The sequence below is a fragment of the Dioscorea cayenensis genome, unplaced genomic scaffold (genome assembly GCF_009730915.1).
Source record: "Dioscorea cayenensis subsp. rotundata cultivar TDr96_F1 unplaced genomic scaffold, TDr96_F1_v2_PseudoChromosome.rev07_lg8_w22 25.fasta BLBR01001310.1, whole genome shotgun sequence".
NCBI lineage: Eukaryota > Viridiplantae > Streptophyta > Magnoliopsida > Dioscoreales > Dioscoreaceae > Dioscorea > Dioscorea cayenensis.
Genome location: NW_024087701.1, coordinates 67,710 through 74,523, shown reverse-complemented (window position 1 = coordinate 74,523; position 6,814 = coordinate 67,710). Strand labels below are relative to the sequence as shown.

Sequence of the window (6,814 nt, the reverse complement as noted above, 5' to 3'; positions counted from 1 at the left end):
GCATTCCTTTAGCGGGGAAGCGTATTCGCATATTCTCGCCCCATCCTTCACCATTTCATCTAGGGAGTGTCATACTATGTCTTTGTTTCATGTTTTGCTTGATTGTATGCTTTGTTATGAGATGATGACACTAGACCCCTCAAGGCCACCGGGTGTTGGTGAACCTTGGGGGGTTTTATCATGTATTTTGGATGATTGCTTGTTAACTCTATGCTTGGGTATTTTTGAGATCTAATCCATTGTTTTCATGCTAAGTGTTACACCAAGGAGAAATCCGTAGCTCTTTTATGAATGATGCATGTAGATGTGACTTGCTCGCATGTATTAGGTCATGAATGGATTAGAAGGGGGATACTTGTATCATCACGCAGAAATCGGGTGTTTGGTAGCCCTCCATGTAGGTTTAATCCAAGAAGAGTAGGTTTATTCCTAAGCGAGATTTCCTTGTACTTAATGCAATCGTAGGAATGTAGATTTGGAAGAAATTCCTATCTATGTTCGTATGGGATTAGGGTTCAATCACGAGAAATTGGGGTTGTTCTAATCTTGGAATCTCATGGTCCAATTTACCCTTGCATCTTTAAATCATCATCCATGTTGCATGATAACCCCTCAAGGGGATCCACATCCATAGGCCTTTTGCACTTCATTGATTCTCTTGCTTGCTTATTGCTTGTTCTCTAATTTGCTAGCAAATCTTGTGTTTAGTTTTATTTGTTTTTAGTAGAGTAAACCCATCACTTAAGATCTTAGGCTAGATAATAGCTCGAGAAGGAGTAATAGGGAGATCCTTAGCCCCTGGAATACGATCCTCGTGTCTTTGCACGAGGTATTACTTGGCGATCCCGCACACTTCGCGGGAAGCGATCAAGTTTTTTTGCCGCTGTCGGGGACATTAAGGGAATTCTAGGAAACTTTTAGATTATTACTCTAGCCATTTCATTCTTTACTCATTTGTTGTTTTAGATTATTACCCTACAAACCACCTAATTGCTTGAGCGCATGGCGGTTGACACACATTCACACATTTTCGAGCACAACTTGTATCTTCATGTTTGTTCACTCTAAGATTCCATCAACAAAGTGCAATCACAATCTATTTTGGCTTCCTTCCTCAATATTTGGCTCCAAAATCCTACATGCACAAAAGAACACAAAAACACATGTATTAGTTATAAAATCTGAGAAAAGAAATGCTCATCATAAGAAAAGAATACTTTGTATTACTAATACACAAGCACTTATCAGCAACAAACTTGATAACTCCACCCTCTACCTTCAAAAAGACTATGTTCATCATGCTTTCAAGTCATGGGTAAGAGGAAAACCTTCATCCATGAGCCCCTCGTGCGGTAAGAAGATGTACGCCAAGCTTTAGCGACGTTAAACAAACTCTTCTTGGAGGCAACCCAAGTCTTTACTATTTTTCTAAATTTTAGTTTAGTGTTTGCATGTATAAGAGATTGAGTGTTGGTATCTTGATGTTTACATGCAATTGTTGTGTTTTTCTTGTGCATAATTGTGATTGGCAAGTTTGTTGGTCATTTGAGCATAATTTTCATGATTCTCTTGTTAGTTTTCAAAGTATATGCATGCTTTGTATGTATAAAATTGTGCAAAATTTTTATGCAGGGTCTGTAATTTTTTCAAAGTTATCCAGAGAAGACACATGGCTATGTGGAAATTCCACACGGGCGAAGGCTTTTCATTCACACCATCCCAAGAGGGCATAGGGGTGTGTCTCGCTCGTGAATGACCTTGTGATGGTCGATGCCTGGTGGGAATTCCACACGGGCGTGTTTCTCTCAGAGAAGTTCGTAGCTCTATATTGAGAAGACAGTGGTTGTGTGTCCGCCTCGTGTCCCGCCTCGTGAACTACACACCGGGTGTGGGTAATACACTCACGCCTGTGATTTCCCATGCAGAGTTCTCTTCTATCCCGAGAAGACACAGGGTGTGAGTGCCCCTATAAATTGCCCTCGTAAGATCCACACCGCGGTGGAATGTCCACACGGGCGCAGAAACACTTAGAGAAATTTCTGGATGGAGCGAGAAGCCATAAGCGCGTATGGGTGCCCTTTTGTGGGAGTCGGGCAAACGGGCATGGGGAATTTCCATATGCCCGTGTAGATGTGTTTAGAGGTGAAGTGTGCTATCCCGAGAGCACACAGCGGCATGTGTGTACCGTGAATCTCCCAATTGGAGTCACATCGGGCTCAGATAATTTCCACACACCCGTGTGGATGTACAAAAGCCAAAAAGGGCCGTCTATTCTTCTTTATAAATCACCGCGCTTTTTTATTTCCACACGCCCAACCACTCAGGGAACGTATCCTTACACTCTCCTTACCTCTCACCATCATTTTAGAGGGATTTTACTCGAGTTTTCTAGCCGATTTCAAGGTTCCATCTCATTTTGTTGTAAACCCTCATTCCTTCTTTTCTTCACCATACTTGATTTTATTCAATTAAATTTGGTGAATGGGTTTCATTTTGATGTTTAAATGATGGATGTATGTTTTAGAAGAATTTTAGAATGAATTTGTGATGTATTTTTGAGATTTTAGAATGATGCAGGTATGGCTCCCAGGACAAAGACGGAAGCCGACAAGCAACCACACAAGCCCTCACTTGAGCCAGAACAGATGGAGTTTGCGATAGCTAAGCACCAGCCTCAGTTTAAGTGACTGTCGATGCTCATGTTCGGATAGACTTGATTCCTGGACTTGAGTGCACTTAGAGAGGTTTAATTCACTGATGATATGGCCGATGAGGTTGACTGAGCCACCGCGCTGGGAAGTCGGAGGAGATTATTGTCTATTCGAGAGCCAACTATCCTTATGTTGATGTCAGAGGGTATTATCGCCTTCAAGTTTGACCGATCTTACAATAGTTTTGATTAGCGATAATGCCATATAGTTCGTGAGCATCTGGATATCACTATAACACGAGTGTCACACGCTTTTCATCGCTAGGACCGTATGATGAGTCATTTATCAGAATCGAGGAGTATGATCTGTTACCGACCGATTATCCTTGTAGTCTTACTCCTCATAGAGCATATAGGATGCTGTGTGGACAAGGGGAGTATGAGCCGTGGGTCTCAAGGTGACATGCCTTTCTCAACCTCGCTTATCGATACATTCACGCTGTCCTAACTAGATCAGAGAACAACCGCGCGTGACAGTATTGGAATTTTAAGCAAACAGGAGCTTCTATACTTATACTCCATGGTACAGAGTGAGCCGTTGCATCTGGGGCACATTTTGGCCAAGTATTTAAGACACCAAGCACAGATGCACTGGATCGGCCCTCTACTCCGGTCCCTACATCACCATTCTCATCATCGGATTGGTCTACTAGACACTATAAGAGGGACTGAAAAAGATGATCGCATTCTACTCCCCCGGGTTAAGAGACGATGAGATGATGGGGATGGTTGATAAGTCCTTAGCGATATGAATGCGAAGCATTCTTTTCCTTATGTTAACCATTACTTTTCTCGGGTTTTTTTACACTAATATGTGTGCTTTTTTTGTTACTTTTTATGCGTGTAGGGTTGTGAGGCCGATTATGAAGGAAATAAGCCAATGTGGATCATAATGCACCGATTTTTTTGGAGGAAATCTTGCTAAGGTTCAAACGCCAAGACATAGGATGGTGTGAGATGCTAGAGTGTGTGCCAACCTCCCTCATATTTCAAAGTGAGCATAACCATTTGAGGGGCACAAGGGTAGTCATACTCAAGCATTGTGACTTATGTATATAGAACAAGATCTCCACCAACTTTTCCTTCATTGAAGAAGCAAAGCGATCCACGACATGAATGTGTGCCCATTTGTGTTACCTCGATGAAAGTATGGATTCGGGAAGTATTTCATGCCGGATACTGCAGCAGAGCACTGTAGCAACACCGTAGAAAGTACTATAACAGCACTATTTATAGCCGGCCGAGAAAGCTGCAGAACAAAGAATCCACACGCGCGTGTGGAATTTCCACATGCCCGTGTGGAAAAAATCCACACTGTCGTCTACAGGGGCGTGTGGATCCCCAATTCCAGCACTATTTAAAGCCGATTCAGCCTTGATTTCAGTATTCTTTTCTCCATCTTTTCCCCAACTTGAGAGAGGGTTTCGGCTAGGTTTTTGGAGAGGTTCTACAGCTCCGACATCATCATCTCTTTGGAAGAAAGTTGGTAGGGGAGCTTCCGTCGAGGCGCATCCTATACCGGACAAATGGATCTTTGACCACTTTAGCAGAGGACTTTCAATAAGACCATCAACACGACTATCAAGGGGGTTTTCTATGGATTCATTGCTTTTACATTCTATTTCTTTGATTGTACTTAGCTCCATCGAGAGCTAAACCCCTAGTGGGTACTTGGGTATTTGTGAACCCTAGGATGTATTCATTTCTTTTGAATCTCTTTATTATGCTTTTAAATTGTGAGTTCCAACCTTGAATACTTTATTGTGTGAATACTCTCCTAGAGTAACACTAGGGTTAAGAGTTCTTGTTGGTAACCTTGTGAGTGAGTGACACAACACGAGTGTTAAACAAAGCTAGGTTGGATAGGGTTGAGAGGATGAGTCGAGAGGCACGTGAGCGCCCCTTTCCTCCGATGTGTTAGATTCTACCCCTGCCTCGAGTTGTTTGCGGCCACAATAGAGTGAATGGTCTAAAGGATGACCTTCCGCTGGGGCTTAGTTGCGGGTACAACGGAGTGAAGCGCAGAAGTGATCTTAGTATCTAGGGCTTAATTGTGGTTAGGGACCTTCCACCGGACCAAAGGGCTAGGGTCTACAATTAGGAAAAAGATTTGTCACTTGAATCCCTAGAACTTATTGCAATTCTATGCGAAAAGTGAGGTTGAGAGGTTATTCAATATCTCCTTCGGGACATGTATACAGTTAGGCATTGTTGACCTTAAATTTTGGACTATGTAATTAAGGATTTCCACGACTCACTTGCATTGATTATTAAACATAATTGAGGGTTCTTGTAGTTGAAATGATTATCCTAGGTGGAGCAATATCCGTGTACCCCATCTTTATCGATTGTCTTACCTTCTCCTTTACTTGTGCTCTCTTACTTGTTGTTTTTTTACTTTTGAAAAATTGAATCATTGTCACACATATCACTATTCATCTTTCACATAGCTAAGAAGTTAATTAAGTGTTTTTTTATTCCCTACTCCCCTGTGGATACGATACCACTCATTCGGGATTATTACTCGAAAAACCCGCACTTGATGGGATATACGCAAGGGATCTTGTCAAGTTTTTTTGGCACCGCTGCCGGGAGTGGGCATTTAGAGATACTTTGCATTTTGTTTTCTTAGCTATTTTACCATACATTCTATTTGATATCTTCTTATTCTATCATCGTTCTGATTTCTTTTTCTTTCTTTTTGGGTGCAGCTCCAGGTTATGACCCTAGGGAACCCCTCAATATTGATTGAAGGAGATCCCGAACTTGAACGTACACTCAGAAGAAAACGGAAAGAGCCTGTGCAAGAACAGTCTAATCTAGCTTATTTGGAAGTGGAAGAATCTGAAAACATGGCAGAACAGAATGAGCAACAGGAGACATTATCCGATTATTCTAGACCTTCAGTGTTGGGACACAATCGAGTATTGTGCGTCCCCCGATTACAGCTCAGAACTTTGAGCTGAAGCCGGTATTCATCCACATGTTACAGCAATACGCCCAGTTCGATGGTTTGGCCTATGAGGATCCAAACAGTCATATAGAAAGTTTTCTTGAGGTGTGTGATATGCTGAAGATAAACGGGGTGATGGATGATCCCATCAAGTTGCGAGCCTTCCCATTTTCCCTAAAGGGAAGAGTAAAGCTGTTGCTACACTCATTACCTAGAGCATCAATTATAACATAAGAGGAAATGGTAGAAGCTTTTCTTTACTGTTATTTCCCTCCCGGAAAATTTGTAAAGCTTAGGAATGAGATCTCATTCTTTGTTCAGTTGGAATTGGAGTCTCTATTTGAGACATGGGAAAGGTTCAAGGAGCTCCTGAGAAAATGCCCGCAAAACAGATTTCCAGAGTGGATGATTGTTCAGACCTTTTACAATGGTTTGAACCCAAGTACAAAGCTACTCTTAGATACGGCAGTAGGAGGTACCTTAGGTAGAAAGAACCCCGATGAAGCCCGTCAATTAATTGAAGAAATGGGGTTAAACAGCTACCAATGGAATGCTAGGGAGAAGAAAAAGGTGGCCGGTGTCCATGAGATAGATGCAGTAATTTCATTGGCGGCTCAAGAGGAAAATTTGAGTAAGAAGTTAGATCTTCTAACTTCAAATAGAGTAGCGGCCGTGATGAATTGCAACGGGTATGGTGGAGGACATGCTTCCTCCAATTGCCCAATCTCTATTGGTGATGCATCTTCGGTTGAGAACGTCAATTTTGTAGGTAATGGCATGAGACCTCAAGGAAACCCATATAGCAATACCTACAATCCTGGTTGGAAGAATCATCCAAATTTCTGATGGAGCAATCAGGGTCCACCAAAGGCCATGGGTCCACCGGGTTTCCAACCACAACAATAAGCCCCGCATCTGGAAAACAATGTTTCAGGTTTGGAAACCCGAATTAATGATTTGGAGAAGGCCTTAACTAGATTTGTGCAATGTGCAAGGACAAGGTTTGAATCAGTTGAGGCCACACTTTGCAATCACACCGCCTCTTTACATAACCTTGAAAATCAGGTGGGGCAAATTGCGAATTCTCTCTCTGAAAGGCCACATGAAAGCTTGCCAAGCAATACAAAGACCAACCCTAGAGAGCAGGTGAA

General features: G+C 42.3%; 1 non-coding gene across 1 annotated transcript; it reads right to left on the bottom strand.

Moving 5' to 3' along the window:
- Window positions 1-5,951: 5,951 nt before the first annotated feature.
- On the bottom strand, window positions 5,952-6,058 carry LOC120256157. The gene has a single exon (XR_005535195.1). It is a non-coding gene; the product is annotated as a small nucleolar RNA R71 (small nucleolar RNA).
- Between the last annotated feature and the right edge of the window lie 756 nt (window positions 6,059-6,814).